This window comes from Apteryx mantelli, chromosome 21, assembly GCF_036417845.1.
Source record: "Apteryx mantelli isolate bAptMan1 chromosome 21, bAptMan1.hap1, whole genome shotgun sequence".
Classification (NCBI taxonomy): Eukaryota; Metazoa; Chordata; class Aves; order Apterygiformes; family Apterygidae; genus Apteryx; species Apteryx mantelli.
In genome coordinates this window covers 10,231,723-10,247,173 of record NC_089998.1, presented here as the reverse complement: position 1 = coordinate 10,247,173, position 15,451 = coordinate 10,231,723, and the positions used below count along the sequence as shown (strand labels likewise).

The 15,451-nt window shown below is 40.5% G+C and overlaps 1 protein-coding gene across 7 annotated transcripts in view; it reads right to left on the bottom strand.

Moving 5' to 3' along the window:
- TNC (tenascin C) overlaps window positions 1-10,866 on the bottom strand; it is a 75,273-nt gene extending 64,407 nt beyond the window's left edge. For all 7 annotated transcript variants that reach the window (XM_067309361.1, XM_067309362.1, XM_067309364.1 and 4 more), the window contains exon 1: window positions 10,688-10,866. The gene's annotated coding sequence lies outside the window, so the exon portion shown is untranslated. The remainder of the gene's footprint in view (window positions 1-10,687) is intronic.
- Window positions 10,867-15,451: the final 4,585 nt, after the last annotated feature.

Sequence of the window (15,451 nt, the reverse complement as noted above, 5' to 3'; positions counted from 1 at the left end):
AATAAGAAGATGAATCCATGGAAATAAATGGTGAGGTTGACAAAACCCACACAGAAACATAGCAGAATTTGAGAAAAAACTGTAACCAAAACAAAATGCATGGGTCCCACTAATTATCTTACACCTACAGAATGCCACTTCTTCTGTAAGAGTCTCCAGACATTTTATGAACCCAGTGCAGGAATCATTCATACACACATGTACACCCTGTCTTCCTCCGTGACAAAATGCATCCAGTATTGTGTAGCAACATCTCATGCTGCTACACAACTGAAGTGATTCATGCTTTCAGATAGGAAGCAAAGAAGAATACTACATCCAGCTGAAACCACAGGAGGATTTTTATACAAGCCACAAGCCACTTATTTTACGGGCAGATTATCCAAATGTGTTATATATAGACTAAGAGATAGAAACTCCAAATTAAGAGAGACAACTACGGGCAAACTAACACCCCTCATCTCCCACCTACTTCCCACTGACTGAAAAGAGGCACAAGTTAACAGGAAATTCAGTCTGTGCTTGGGGCTTGTTTTTTTGTTAAGAGCTCAGACACTTGAGCATCAATTTCTGGAAATGGGAACTCACAAAAGAGAAACAAAACAAGCAGGTCAGCGGGGTGCTTTTGAGCTGCTTTCAGACTCCTGGCAGGGTGCACAGCAATCAGCCAAGTAGAGCAATTTGCTACAGACTTGAGAGGAAAAAAATAAAATAAAAAGACAAGAGTATGCATCTACCAAATACCTTTTTTTTTCCTCCCATCTGCAAAGCAATCTCTGTTCTTACCGTAGCTTTCAGAGCTGGAAGAAAAGAGCCGGTGGCAGATACAGCCTGGACAAAAACTATGGATTAGGAACAGCAGGACACATTAGGAATGCGAACAGCAACAAAGGCAATGAATTCAGAAAAACTGTCTCTGTTCTAAAAACAGAAGCAGAATGATAGAAATGGGTCATCTCAGAGTGGCTCCATGGAAAGCAGAAGGGATGTGTTCACACCTTCCTTTTGCTTTGTTTCCCACTGAACCCCCCCCATTTGCATTTATAGCACAGAAGTCAATTTTATCCGATAGTCTCTGAAGATGCACATGGCGTTCTGGATTGTTAAATGTGGAATCAAACCAGATCCATAGCAGAGCTGTCACAGAAACTGAAGCTTAAATTACTGACTTTTCCGATATAAAAGGCCTTTCACAATCAAAGCAACTTCTGTGCATAAACAGGCAGCAGAAGTCACTGTTGCCTTCAAAGTATGTACTGTACCTTTTAATAAAGCCTTTCCTAATAGCAAAAGCATTTGCTTGCTCTCTTGGCTTTTCCCTCCTCATAGTAAAGACGTATGCAAAGCTGGAAAAGATCTACAGTTTTCTAAACTTGTCTTTGGAAAGTTTTTTTGCCAAGTTACACTTTGTCAGGAGCTCATTATTTTCTGGGTAGACACCAGAGACTTGGCTTTGAATTATTTTGAGGGCTTTGCTGATGCAGTCTCAAACTATGAGGTTTGTATGCTTTTTTTGCATGAATCACAGCAAGTTATGTTCATTCTGCATACAAAGTTCTGTCTCATTTCCAGACCCTTCTCCATAGTGTCTCTTCCCAAACCACCCGGAGGTTTTCCGGCGCCCATTTCACAGAGTTCTAGAAGGTTTTGTGACGTGACAGGAACAGCAGCAACTCAGGACTTCTGAATTTTCTTCATGTTCCTTCACTCACAGGCTACGTGATGCTGGTCCACTCTCAATTCCTCTGCACCAATACCAAAATTGACTCTAGAATGAATCTGTACAATTCTGTCCTCATTTACACTTCAGAGCAGCTGCCCTGGATTGATACCAACATCAGCGAGACCACATTTGGCCCAGCAAGTTGGACCATACAAGACTGACCCTCTCCCCATAGACAGAAAGAAGTGACCTGAATTTTGCAGGACTGAGCTTAGCAATACCTCACTTTTACACCTCATGGCTTCCATAGCGAAATCCATAAAGGTGAAGTAAAGACCAATGTTCACTATAGAGTCCAAAAGGAAAGTGAGTGGGGTCCCAGAATGGTACCCCATCACCAGGCTGAGCAAGAGTTTGAGAGCAAGCCAACAGCCAAAGCGGAGGCTAGGAGCCTGTGAAGTCTCATTTGTCACCAAAATTCACAACAACAGAGATATAGGTCAGTTTTTCTACTAATAATGATAGGTAGGAGCAAATCATCTTTGTACTCATAAGTACTATAAGTCATTGATACATTAAACAAATACACACATAGTATACAAGGGAATAGGTTAAGCACACTGAGACAACATTGCATTGTGGAATGTCTCTACTGAAGATGTTTTTAAATTGCTCCTGAAGGTCAGGCAGAAGAGGCCAGCCAGCAACCCACTCCATAAGGCCAGCATTGCACTTTTCCACATTCTAAGTTAGTTTACCTGAAGGAACATCACATACAGACGCAAGTGCAGGAGAATTCTTAGGTTTTAATGATTGCACAGTAATGAGTAACACAAATAATTCACATGTGCGTTGGCCTGGAATAACACAAAGTGTTTAAGAAGTATGAGTTGGTAAGATGATATTGGTCACCAGGCAGCAGGAGACTTTCAGAATTCATTGCGGTTATTTGCATGCGGTTTGCAATTTTACTTTGATTTAACCACATACTTATTCGAGCACTGCAAATGACATCTCTGAATTGTCTCAGAAGGCAGTTATAAGCCTGTACTATTCTTAGGGATCAGAAATGTTATTGCTCATCTCCTGTCATCAGCAGACTTTGGCCTTCTTAAAAGAAGCTGGGGGAGCACATGGGCAACCCTCCCCAAAACAAACCTCTGCTTTTCAACAAATTATTAGTTTACTTTTCCTCCCAGCCAGAGCTCCTCTGTCCTTGGTACTAGCATTTTAAATGTGCAGGAATGCGCACATTTTTCTAACTCACAAGAGCGTAGAAGGAGTTCCTTGAAATCTGACTTCCAGTAATATCCTCCAGGCTAGATATCTGCCTGACCTAGTTCTGTCAGATGTCATGATATCAACAATTTGCATCTTCAGCAGCCTAGGACAGGGTAGCAAACTCTTAGCAGAATGAAACATATAATGGAGATTTGAAGAGAGCATGAAACCAACCACAGGGAGGCAAGACAAAATAAAATACAAATCAGATTCATAAAATATGAAGCAAAGTGAGTGTGAGTCACTCGGAAAAAGAGAGGAGACTGTTTCTAAACAGTCCAGTCTGAGGATGTTTCTCAGCGCCCTGATGTAAAGCAGAAGCACTTATTATGTAATGTAATGGAAAATATAGCCATATACACAGCTCTGAGCAAGTGATTAGTTGAAATGGTGACTCAACTCAGACAAAAATCTGCTCTGCTGCTTCAAATATCAACAAATTGAGCGCTATTACACTAACGAGAGATTTGAGAGACCTCCACCGGCAACGCTCTGACCTCCTTGCACAGTTACTTGAGACCTGTCTGTGCAAAAGTCTCAGCTGACAGCAATTTGAGCCGTGGAACAAAAGAAGGGATGTGGAGCTCAATTATCCAACAACAGATCTCCACTGAAATCAATGCTATTGTGTCACACGAGAATTTGGCTGGCAGTCTCTTAAGTCTGCACAGGAGGAACGATCCCCTCAAAAACGCACGCTGAAATGAGGTAGACAAGAAATAGTGCAGACAATGAAATACAATTCTATGCCAGAAAAATGCTCAGTGGACTCCAGTTTCCTCTCCCTCAAATTGGTCTTACCCCCAAGTACTGCTCCATGAGCAGTACTCCTGACTTGTGCGAGCACAGATCAGCCCAGCCCAAGGCATTCTCTGCAGAGAGAAACTTCTGCACCATATAATTAAGAAAATGTTCATATTTAACTCTCCATATTCAAAGTGAAATAGTAACAATTGCTCATGCTAGCAGAAGCAGCTCTCAGCGTGAAACAGCTTAAGTTAGACACCTTACGCTTCAATATGATTTACCCTAAAGCTTCCTTTTTATCAGTCTGGTAGGGCATATCAAGGAGTTTCATATTTTTTACTTCAAGTGCAAGTTATAGACATCCATATCCATCTACATGCAAACACAGTTTAAGGTCTCCTGTGTATATTAGGAGCAATGTAAGTCAGTCTTAGTATAAAAGAGAATCGGACAATAACCTGGAAAGCACTGTAATAATTTCGAGTCAGTTCTATCTTCTTACAGATGAGCCTTTACCTGTTTGAACAGTGCCAGTGGGACCATTAGTAACGTATTCAGTAACATGGGTATGTATTCACAGCCATATTTGGAAGGATCCAAACCAAATCAAAGCAAACAGACTTTGTCCAAACCGATCTTCCTCAGCGCTGTCATGGCATTACTACCCCAGAAGCACAGGGCTTTTGCAAATGCAGATGGTGCAGTTGCACTGAGTTTCCTGAGTTGCAGGAGTCTAGGCACCAGTTCCCATGATAGGAAAGCATGGAAAAGCACTGATAGTTGGCTGGTAGAAAACTGTATTTCCTTGCTTCTGCCAGGGACCCTGTCAAATCCCAGTGTACTGTTACTAAGGCACATGGACAGCATGTGAAATAAAGGTCCGAGAGTGACAAGTGTAAAGAATGTCTAATGTGTTTGGGAACGGCTCTCTCTAGGTCTTGCATTTTTTCCATCAAACCCGGAACCGCGGAACTTCTGGTGCTGGGTCACTGTGATTGACTTGCTAACCTGTGAAGTGTATGAGCCTACATCCTAATTAACGCTTGGCAGTGGAAATATAAATTCCCTGGCTTGTAGATGGTATATCCTCCTATAAACACTTCACTTGGCCACAAATCTGGAAAAATAGATAGGACATTCATAAGGAGTGCTTGGCATAGGAAAAGCCAGCATTTTTTTCCTGGAAGCCATTTACATTGCCAAAATACTTCAATAAGAATGATCTGAGACCTTGCCCTTAATATGCATCCTGTTCTCATTTGACTTGTAGTCTACAGTGCACAGCATTCATTCCGAGTCAAACTCAAATTACTGTAATCCAAGCAATGCAGAAGGGAAGTACATGCCACAAGCAAAGGAAAAATATGCATTACGCTGTCTCACCAAGAGGAAGGGGTTGCCTACACATCACAGGCTACCTTTATATCTTTATTGGCATAGACTTTTGTCACAGAGCACAGAGAAGCTATTTAGGAGGATTCAGCGTACCCAAAAGGGGCCCATTTTCCAAAAGAACCAGGAAAAACAAAGAACCAGTGCAAAGTGGACACTGAGCTCCTTTTGAAAGCCTGGCAAACTGACTTCTGACAAAATGAGATCATGCTAGCCCAAGAAAGAAGATAACCACTAAGGTCTTGTACTGCACTGCACAACGCCATGTACCGAAACCGAAGCGTCTATCCCATCCCAATAAAGACTTTTCATCACAAAGAGGCTTAACACCAGTCACAACAGCGTTCACCTCACAGTTGGCTCTCTCACCTGCTAATTCTGCATCCTGTCCTTGAGGCAAGCCCAAATCTGCTTGATAAAATCTGCCTGTTTCCAGGTCTTTTAATATCTTGGGAATGAAAAGAGAACTCCTTTCTTGGGAGGAAAAAAAAAAATCTTTAATCCATTTGCAGCAGGAGCTCCTTAATGGTGGAAATAACTGTTTAGCCAGTTCCGGCGAGCACACAGGGAAACAATTTTAGGTTCATTTTCATTTACACGCAAATGAAGACATTTACATCCACTTTTAGCTTTATGCTGCCAGACTGGTGTAAAAAGCCTAAGTTGAAGAGTCAAGCTTTTTTGGGATTGATATTATCATTAATACCCTAACTCCATAAGAAAATTAGCATTTGTAATTTTAGGTTTATGAGCTTATGATGTTCTGGTGCATCTTGGGATAGAGCACAGACAAATGCTCAAGTACTTTGTTGAATCAAAACCATTAAAGTGGAATTTCCCCAGGCACCCAATTCCAGACTCCTTTGAATATCTTGGCTGATATCTATACACGTACAGTCAATGCTCCAGCCTGGCATGGGGAAGAGACAGACTACTACAATAGACCTTTGTCATGCCCATGATTCAAGCATTTGTTTTTAAAATCTGTATTAAAACGATTTCTGTCCCACCACCCTGTACTTTCTACTCAATTACTAAAAAGAATATGTTTTCTAAGCATGAAACAATATCATTTTTGTCAAGGGTTTGGAAACCGAGCACTTATATGAATTGAAGAAAGCTTCCTTTCTCTTCCCTGCGCAGTTCTGGTTACAGGGAAAGAGCTTTCTGTGTGAGTAATCTTTCTAAGTAGGAAGCAGAACTCCCCTATTGCTAGGGAAGAATGGACCTCCAGTAGGCTAATATGTGATGGATGACTGAATGCAAACTTGGCAACGTTGTTCTCCGTTCCCCAAAGAATACAAAATGCCACAGGCTATTCGTACACAGGGACTTGCTAGTTGAAAGTTCTGAAAACTTGGCAACATCTTACATTAGTTTAATTGAAACTACAGTGGCAAGACAATTAAGGATGTGAATTTCTTGCAACCATATCAACTCAGGATGAATTTATCTTTGGAGATTGACTTACACATAAGCCAAACAAAAACAAAATGGAAGAATATTTTCATTGATTCCATGGCCTGAACAGCAAAATCTTGCATTTATGATGGGCTATAACCTCAACCCTCATATATTTACCAGTATTCTTTTAAGTCACTAGAACCACTGCCAGATAGATACAGCTGCAGCTTCTTTTATGTTTTGTCAGCAACATGATATGAAATATGTAGCAGAGAGAGGGAGGATGCATACAGAAACACAGTAAAGTACTACATTAAGTCCATATCTAGTTATAATAGCATATACAACATTCTATTAAACATATGCTGTAATGAGTTTTCCCCTACTAATGAATATCAAAAAGGGATCCCAGGTAAATCCCAACTTTGTCCATTCAGCAGAGCAATCCATATTATAATCCGTCTTTCAATGCCCAAATATTTCCTGCTGGACCAAGAGACACCTTTTGTCGGGCAGGATCCCTTTTGGACCCCCCTCCCCAGCCTGCCCACTCTGCACAGTGTAGTTACATCATACATTGAGAGATTTCACTAGCTGGAAGAATGCCCGGTTTTTAACTTTTCCCACATGTGGAAGGCATTTAACTTCAGCTCAGATGGGACAGAGGGTCGAACGCCCGAGTAGACAGAGAGCACCCTGAACTAGGGGAAGTTTCACTTGTGTAAACCCCAGAGCCCAGTGGAAACTGAGACAGCTCAATGTCGTCTCTCAGGGTTGCTCATTTTCCTTCTTTCCGGTACTTTTGTTCCTCAAAGAACTGCATTCTTCCTTCTTCTTTTGTCTTCACCACACAAAGAACTTTTTTGAACTGCTAATAATAGCAATTGTAAGATCTTTGTGGAAAAGAGAATCACTTATTACGTCTATTCACTTTTTCTAATACAATAAGGGCCTAAAATACTGCAGCAGTAGTAATAACATCATCAACCTCTAATAAAGTCCTATCCAAAACCTGCATAAGGCAAGGACATCAATAGACATCAGAGCAGTTTAATCAGTTAAATTACATCTTATAAACTCAAAACTGACCTGTACAAGTCTCTTATTTTTCAATTCTTGAGCTCAAATTTTTATTTTTTCTGTCCAGAACTAAAAGCTACCAATCCTACAGTTACTTGTACTGGCTTTTCATATTTCTGAGCCTGGATAAAGATAAAATATTGGCCCATTGAATTGTATCGCTCTGATTGCTATCTCCCTTACCTACCTTCCTATCTTGTTACTTTGGTAACAATGCTTCTTCTGCAATATTATGTCAGCCACTTCCTTAAAACGACTTTAAAATACCCCTGTAGGTATTACATTTTACAGTAGTTTACAGTACATTTTCTGTAGTTTATAACCACTGGTTTTGATGACAACCATCAGTCCTTGAGAAAGGTGTGCTAAAAATCACACCAGAAATTAAGTCTGAGAAAGTGCAAGTTGGCAAATCAGAGCACAGTTTTAAAGCCCAATAGCTCAACCTGTCACAGTTCAAAACAAGAGCTGTTTTGTTATTGGAAAGCTGAGATGTCTAACTTTCTAGCAATATAAATCATGCATTTCTAAGGCTAGAGCTTTATGAGACACTGGACCTTAAAACTGTCAATGGTCCTTTGGCTTAGCAGCACTGTGATGGCACATGTCCAAGGTCAAATATATCAAGTCACAGATTTCAAACTGTAGATTAACTTTTAACCATTCTTAATTTCTCATGTTTTGCAGTATACCATGCAAGTAAGACAGATAAACGTGCAGCTGACAATGAGGCAGGGACCACCCTCTGCATTCACTTGTGTTTCTAAACCTAACATCCAACCTAGACAGGTATCAGGGTTCACTAACGAAAACAGCCCACTGAACAATCACTATTTCTCCCTTACAAATCTGCCAAAGAAGGTCATCCGTTTACACCAGACAACTCCATTATACAATCCGGTACGCTGCATTGACATTTAGCACCACTTATACCTCTGAACACACCCTACAAAGTTGCATGAACAGTCGTACTGATGTGTTGTACCAGAAAAACAGAAGAAAACTGTACAAGCAGGTCTATTATTTTACATGGTGTTACCAGAAAGGATGAAAGAGTTAAAGGTCTGGCTCCAAAGCAACATCACTATTTCAAATGTACGCTCTTCAGTTTTGCTTTGCTTTTGGGAAGGAAAGGATGAAAAAAGGAGAATCAGTCCTAAGAAGTACAGAACCTGCTACCTATCTGGTCTTCTGGAGCCTCTATGTTTTTCAGCAGATCCATTGGCTCTTCTACAGCTTTGGAAGCACTGATAAAGTAATTCTAGAGTTATAGGATTAAGGATTGGAACTTGGAAAGAATTTTCTATGGCATAAAAGGAACCAGAGGATGAAATTAAAGAACAAAAAGTCTGGCAAATGAGTGGTAAATTGCTAAGGATAGGGAATGCGAGTGTCTGTGACAGTGGGTGAAAGGAGTCCCCGTACAGCATCCCTCTTCACTCTGCCCTTTTTCAGCTGCTAACCTCCTTGCTCCATTCAGATGTGGGTCCCTTCCTGAGCGGATGGCGCAGAGGTGTAACAGCTGCAAAGGGGACTTGCTATCAACCCCCTGATAACACTTCATGTACTTTCAAAACTCATTGTCAGGGTGGTCAACTGCAGACAGACTGATTCCCTTCTTTTGGCTAAGCACATTCATCTGGTCAAACGTTTACTCCTCAGTTTCCATTATCAGCAAGAAGAAAATTTAAAAAAGCTCATAACACACTTCTGCAAGCCTTCCTGGAATTCAAAGCAGTGTGGCTAGTCCCCACTGCCTAGCTCATTCACAAACTACAGCACCCTTAAGATTTCACAGCTCTAAAAGACAAATGCAGGACCCCAGCATAATAAAACAAAAAATACATAAGCATTAATCAGGAAGCATGTAAAATGAATTCCCATTATTTAATATGAATTTTAAAAAATGAACTGGAAAAAACAAATAGAAACAACAGCTCAACAATAGGGCTTCTACCCAGTCCATACAATTAGCATGCCATTCATTCATTTCTATGTGTATATATATATATATTTTTATATATAAGGGAGAAGTTAATAAATGCTTTTATTGTGCTTCTTACTTTGATGATGTCTCCACTGTGCAAGAAGACACATCATGGTCATGTCAATCTGAACATAACAGCCTCCTGCATGGTATGATACAGACTTTTGAGAAGTTTAGAATAACTGCCAAAAAACTCTATCTCCCAGGGGCCAGACAGTAAATCAGGCAGGGAAAACTCTGCAAAGGTGATGTAACACAAAGTTTTGAGTAGATAAGTTTAATTGCTAAATGAAGCCAGGTGCTATGACCTTCCCCCAGTCAACCTCTGCATTTCAAGTCAATCTGAGCCTTACTGGTAAGCACAGAGAGAGTCAGGCTGAAAACTGCAGTGCACAAGGAAGCAAGTAGTTAAGACTAAGGCAGACACGCACTGTAAAGCAAGTGTCTCGGTTTTTCCATGATGATGGCAGAATTTCACCCTCCCCCTGCTCACAACCCACCCATTTAAGCCTTGGTAATCAGATACCAGTTGAATCTTCCTTTGTCTTTTGCTCCCCACTACAGAGTCAGATGTTACTGTACTCCTGAAAGAAACCGCAGCCGGGGGGTAGGGAGGAAGGTGACAAAGCCTCCAGTGCAAATAAGTAGGCAGGCAGCAAATTAAAAAGCAAAAAGGTCCTGACTTTTCAAATTGCATACAACAGCACAGGAAGGTTACCTGGAAGGTTTAAGGAGGGGATTTAATCTGATACGCGGGGTGAAGATGGGGGAAATATTTGCATTACTTGACTAACCAAGAGGGAATCCCCCACACTATTGATTTTCCAGCCACCCTGTCAGTTAGGTTTTTATCTAGATTTCTGTAGGTGTCCAGCATCCAACTAACCCATCCTTCATTCATTAGTTCAAATTGATACCACTGAAACATTTATTACATTGCTCTTACACTGGATAATAAAGACAAACTAAAGACAGGCATACTCCAAATTTAAAAACAGTTCCTAGTAAGACCCCTACCTGTTCAGACTGAATAAAGTCATAGCTGTGAGGGTCGCAACAGAACACTGTGTTATTGCAAACTTGGGGGGTGGAAGAGCTCCTGATTTTTTAATTCAGGAAGGAAGCAGACTTACCTTACAGGCTCTGACAGAGATTAGATCCCGCTGTGAGCAGCCTCCATGAAATAAATACGATGTTAAAGTCAGCTCTCAGGCTTCCGACTTTGTTGCTGTCCTGTCAAAAACTCAGAAAAGTTGTGTTGCCTGATATTGCGTGTGTGTGTATGTGTGTGTGAAAGACAGAAGTGTTTGACAGTAAGGCAAACTGGTCACATCAGCCAGATTCTGCTGGGTTTATATAGCTGAGCTGCAAATCCTGATCCTTGGCTCATTCCACTGTAATAGGATGCCTGAAGGCATTTTTTTCAGTTTTGCTTTAAAGGAACAGCCTCTCTCTTTGGCTTAGCTTCTGAAAGACGCACACACACTCACACACACACAGACAGACACACACACAAAAAAAGAATTTGCATGCAATTTATGGCTAAAGAAGGAAACCCCTGAACCATTAAAAAAGAAAGTCAGCTCAGGGCAAATGACTCAGAAAGCAGAATATTTTCCTTACAGCATCAGCAAAGTACATTATCAGGAGCTTTAATTCCCTCATCCCCATTATTTTAACATTACAAAAGAGTAACAAAATTAAATAAGATCAGCAGATTCACAAGTAGGATTTCAATTCTAGAAATACCTAGAGGACATATGGGGTCAGACAGCCAGCTAATATAAATCAACCACGCTCCATTGAAGCCAACAGAAAAATTCTGATTTACGCAAGCTGAGGGTCTGGCAAACTCACGTAACTTCCAGTTCGTGATCTCAGTGCACTGCTTCTGCCTGCTCAACAGCTCTAGGGAAAAGAGAGGAGAAAGCAAGGAAAAGCCTAGTGATCAGAGTCCTAGCCTGACTCTTTGTAAAGAAGAGAGAAAAGCCGAGAGAGAAGAACACAGGAGGGCTTCCCTTTCTTCACAGATCTGATAAAAAGAGATTATATGGCTGGGGCGTGTGCCCGCGTGTGCAAGAAAAGATAATCCATCCCCTTTTGTGAGGTTTATGGTTGTTTTAGTCATTGCATTCTCTCCACTTCCCATGCCAGAGCTATCAGTAACACACAGACTACTCATCGGGGACCATTTCACAGGCAACTGTTATCTCCCAACTACCCTTGAACCTCAGGCTTGTGGCAAAGAGTTAAGATCACAGTTGAAGGATTCTCATTAACACTGATTTTCCTCCTACCTGACACTAAAAATCTGCCTCCCCATCCTCTACACCCCATCCCACTTGGGGTATTTTTTTTCTTTACGCTGGCACAGTTAATCCTCAAACATTCAAGTCTGTCTTCTTGTATGAAGGACGGAGCAGCTCTTCTGTTTGATGATTTAGGAAGCATAAAAATGCTTCTGAAGACAATGAAAATGCTACAAACTGATTTCAATAGGCTATGGGACAGGTCCATGAGAAAGAAATAGGACTTTCCTCCGGAGCGGGAAGAGGACACTCACAAGGATTAGACTTGGTTGCCAGGTCCTTCCAATCTTCTTTTCCTTTCTGAATGCATCTCCTCTCAGCTGGCTTTTCCTAGGCTTCAAGGACTTGCCTCACACTCTGGCACATCAGGATTTTTCCTCTTTGCTGCTTTACAGGCACAGCAGTACCAGAAAGATTTGGCCTATCCTACATGTCTAGGAAAGGACAGGAGAATTCCCGACCCTGAAGTCCTAATTCATTATTTTAGAATCATTATTTTTGTAGATCATATAACCATAAATCTGCTTAAACCTGTTTTTCTGTGGCTTTAAGACATAACATTGATCTCCTTTGTGTATCCTCTGGTGTCTAATATTATGGCTGAGCTCAAGCTGGGTCACCATCCTCAGTAGGTGGCACAAATTCTGGTCACTTCTAAATAGATACTCATTAAAAAAAAAAACAAGGAAAAAAGTTTTTAGAAGTTGTTACAAATTATTTTTGCAAAAAACAGATTCTGATCCTTCAACCAGTTACAGAATTGGTCAAAAACCACTGAGATGGGAAGTTTCAGTAGAAATAGAGACATATCTCTCTCAGTCTATTTCCAATTTCTATTCTGATTTTTTGCTATTTCAAAGCAGTCATGCCCTAATAGAAGAAGCTGGAGATGGTACTGGAAATACTGTCAAAATTGTTGGTTCATCCCAAACAAAAGCATCAGGTCCTCTTTGATCACTAATTTCTCCACAGTAAGTCTTGTTCTGGACATCTCCACCAATCCCAAAGGCAATAGGGTCAGCGTATACAGCCCCCTGTAATTCCCCAATTCTTGTGTACCATTCTTCTCATAAGATACTCAGGAGGACCCTAGTGCCAGCCGACATTAGCTCTCCCTATGGCATAGTTCTGTGAAAGTCAACTAGAATTGTACTGAAGGACAAAAACTTGTGAGATGTTAGACAATTTGTCCAATAAAACCTGATGGGGACTCGGAAAAGGTAGCTCCCCATACAAGGAGCCATTTGCTGTCTCTTACTTCCAGAGTCAATTGACATACATTTGAGAAACATGCACTATTTCATCGTCCATTTGCACAAGACTAAGATGGTTAAAGCTTGTGTGTAAACTGTGGAAAGCAATTTGCAGGATTTGGGTTTTTTAGCACTTGTTAATACCAGCTTTTCTGCTGCTAGTTGTTTAATCAAAATTTAAATCACTTTTTTCTCCACTCTTTCTCTACCCACTCATCTTCTGACTTCAAACAACATGCCATGAGAGATATGTTTCAGGTAAGAGTTCAGGCCTGTTCTTGTTTTATCTTTTCTGGCTCACCCATCCTTAATCATACTCTGCTGCAAACATTGAATGATACCCTGACTCAGAAGCAAACGATAACATGAAAGAACAGGAAAATTTATTTCAATCAGAAAGATATCTTTAAGTTGTGATCGCTAATGAGCAGGACTAAAGCTGATTTCTGTGCCCTGTGGTATCCTCTGTCATCAGATAAATGTGGATAGCAATTGATTTTTTTTAATGAAAGGAGGAGGGAGAAAGTAAAGGAATATTGAACTTCAGAGGCTGTTTATTGCTGTGTTTTTATGCACTTACAAGATGATATTGGAGACGAAATTCAAGCATGTAGGGAAGGCCATAACGGACAGACAAATCTAAGAATATATTGATTTTCATGAAAGGTTGAGAGACACCCTCAATTCATTATTCTGGAAAATATAGTGAACTGCACAAAATATGCTCATCATTACATTCGGACAAAATTGTTGCAACACAGTTGACTTAGTTCCAATTTAATACCTGTACTGGTTCACCAAGGCCTCAAAATAATCTACTTTGTAGCAGAATGTTTGACTGTGAAAACTGCTCTGAAAATGAAGAACTGTGAACACAGTGGGAATTAACATATCGCTACTGTAGCCAGAGAGGTCTTTAGCCAGGCACAAGGTGCAGCAGATTTCAGCAGCATGCAGATGGGAACACAGCAAACCACTGGAACATAACTCATGAAATATAAGTGGCCAGATGACTGTGCTTTTGTGCATGGAATCAGATTCTTGATTTGAACAATTTTAGGACCCAGGAAAGTATCAGTACCTGTGTCTGTTAAAAAAAAAAGTGCATTTCTCATAGAAAACTCATGTTTTAGGACAGTGCTCAAAAGCAGCACCCAGTAGTGCAGAGACTGCAGCATGGAGAAAGCCCAGGCAGATTCAGGATAGACAGCTTAAGAAATGGCACCAATTTAGCCACAACAAGCCTGAAGAAGATAGTCTACCATACTTAATGTTAAGGGAAAGATAGAAAAATAATGGTTTAAAGAGAGACTATAATATTCACAGGGTTGATCCTTAATGGAGACATGATCTTAAAAGATCCTGTGTTCCATTCTTACCCACTGACGTTTACAGGACAGGTAATTTCCAGAGACATTTTGATCCTTGCTCAGTGAATACTCTTCCCTTGCACTATCTTTTTGAGCCAATATTCACAAGATTTCCCTGGAGCAAAATCAAATCCACAATGCTTTTGTCTTTACATCTGCATTGCCTTGATTCCTTCATGACTGTAGCCAAATGCAGGTCAGTTCTAATTCACATTGAGAGGTATTCTAGCACGCTTGCTCTTGGGCTACCATCTTATCTGCTGCTTCTCAATTGATTTCTTACTAATTTGCAACAATTCATTTTTCCAGTGAATTCACTGCTACCTGCTTGGGAATCATTTGCAAATAGAACTTTTAGATTTATGAATGCATTTGTTATTTAAAATTGCTCAGCACTGCTCCACAAGACGACAGTTCAACTTATTTTCCAGAAAATATATAAATTATTGTTTTAAATATTTGCTATTTGTAGCTTGCTATTCTTGTTGCCCTTTCAGTAATATTTTTTCCTTCCCTGCTTTGATGATTCCCAAATGTAACAAGAGCTTACAAGCATGGCAAGCTTTCCAGCATGGCTACTTGTCCAGTGATTATATTTATGTGAGAACATCAATTTATATAGGCATACACAGAACTTCCTTTCTCAAATGTTATGACCACTGATACAACCATGTTAACCACGTTGAAGAAGAGTTTGGTTTGAAGCTGGATTGATTCTGGTAATTGCAACCCATATTGAAAGGCATAAAAGCATCCAGTGTTTTGATATCAGAGAATGCAGAAGCTCATACCTAACCCCGGGGAAGTCTGACCAACATAGATGAACGCAGTATCTGAAAGTGCAAGTTTGCAATCACTTCTCAGAACTGCAGTACTGAGAACTTCAGCAGAATCAACTGCACATGTAAAGATAGTAAAGTTGAGGCCCCATAATATCCAATGAAATAAAGATCAAAGATCATGCT